The sequence below is a fragment of the Haliotis rufescens genome, unplaced genomic scaffold, assembly GCF_023055435.1.
Source record: "Haliotis rufescens isolate VD_foot unplaced genomic scaffold, xgHalRufe1.0.p SCAF_7, whole genome shotgun sequence".
Classification (NCBI taxonomy): domain Eukaryota; kingdom Metazoa; phylum Mollusca; class Gastropoda; order Lepetellida; family Haliotidae; genus Haliotis; species Haliotis rufescens.
The window spans coordinates 34208767-34210573 of NW_025964361.1; the positions used below are offsets into that span (position 1 = coordinate 34208767).

General features: G+C 35.2%; 1 long non-coding RNA gene across 1 annotated transcript; it reads left to right on the forward strand.

Annotated features, from left to right (window-relative positions):
* Positions 1-773: 773 nt before the first annotated feature.
* Positions 774-1493, forward strand: LOC124132451. The gene is made up of 2 exons (XR_006860802.2): positions 774-1025; positions 1324-1493. It is a non-coding gene; the product is annotated as an uncharacterized LOC124132451 (long non-coding RNA).
* The last annotated feature ends 314 nt before the right edge of the window (positions 1494-1807 follow it).

Genomic DNA, 1807 nt, shown 5'->3' on the forward strand with positions numbered 1-1807 from the left:
AAATATGTATAAAGCACAGCAATATTGCCTGAGTGTGGAAGATATGGTTTGCCTGTGGAATATTATATGAAGTGTGTTAAATACTGGCTATTAGAATGAATGATGAAGGATATCCCCGACAGTGTAATTTATAAATGAAGAAGCTGGATGAATGTGGTAGAATTACTTGGGCAACTCATGTTAAATATTTAGTCGACAATCATTGATTTGGTGTGGCACGGGCTGAATATTGGTGATGTTAATTGTTTCTTGCAGCTGTTCAGAGTCCTGTAATTTAAGGTTTTATTCACACCTTAAGATGTTATTGGATATGGAATATTATGTTACAGCTTTCAGAGACCATAGACGTATACTGTGCCTGTTGAGATTACCTATATGGAGTAATCTGGGCAGAAGAGAGGATATTGTTTATTCACAATGCTTTTGTCGGCTATGTTACAATGGTTGTATTGAGAACAAAGTCGATTTTGTTTTGTCTGCCCGTTTTACGCATCATTAAGACAACAGTATATTCCTGTAACACTTTATAACAATCAATGTTTAATAACTTTAGCAATCTCTCAAATAGTCAAAATGGCTGTATACTCAGAAATGTAGCTAAGAATGTGAAGGAAGCTTTATTATTACGTACAAAGACCTAATATTATACACTAAGTATTCTTTTCAATGTAAATTGCCCCAATTGTGTTACTACATGTATATATAACTGAAATGTACATGAGCCTATGGCCCCCCATACATAAACATATATAAGAACTAAACATATCTCTTGTTCTTTCATTAAATGTATAAAACATCAACTAACAACTCAACAAATAATACAAATACAGTTGCATAAATCACTAAAATCACCTTGTATAAACGAGTAAGTGTATTTTACTGATGATGTTTTAGAATACATGGGATGTTACTTGGATGACGCCAAGAGGATGATCGCTGCTATTTGGGTTGATCGGAGCGACATGACCCATGGGTGGTGTTTTAATAATTGCAGGAAGGGTCATCACAAGTATGCAGCGTTGCAGGTAAGCTTTGTAATTAAGCATATCCAAATGCCATAAAATTTAAACGTAAAAATGCATCTTGCTAACTGCTGACATTGAATTTGATATTTCATGAGCCTTGTGAAGGGGAGATTTTCATATTTTAAAATGTTCTTTGGTTATGAGATGCACAGTCATAGTTTTTTTTCTGTTTCAGTTCTTCAGCTACAGCTTCCGTTGAGACTTTGATGTATTCTGGGAACTATTCTAGTTTTAGCCCTTGGCCAAGTAGAGTTCTCTTGTAGTGTGTAATGTAAAGTGATTATTTTCTCTGTTTCAGTATTACACACATTGCTTCTGTGGAGATTCCATCAACATAGTCAGATATCCAAAGAAACCGGAAAGTGACTGCAATCAACCTTGCAGGGGAAACACAAGTGAGATGTGTGGCGGGACTTGGAGAAATTCCCTTTACAGGTTGTTCTAACAATAAAATCACCAGCCGATCAATGATCTTTTTACAACTCTGTCAAATATTTTTTAAATATTTGTTTTGTAGTTTCGACTCTTTTTAGATCGAACATACAATAATGAATAATTATTATCTGTAAACATAGTATGCAACTGGAAAGGTGGCATGCAAAGATGTAAGCAGCACCATCATCACTATCTCCTGAACGGCCAAACATCTGACTAACGTACCACTTTATACACGTTTGGATATAGTGCATACATGATCTCTCCAGATTCAAGAACTTTTTGGAATTCAGCAAATCAGTCGAGCTGAGACTTCAGTAATAACACATAACAGATGCTACTGTGTT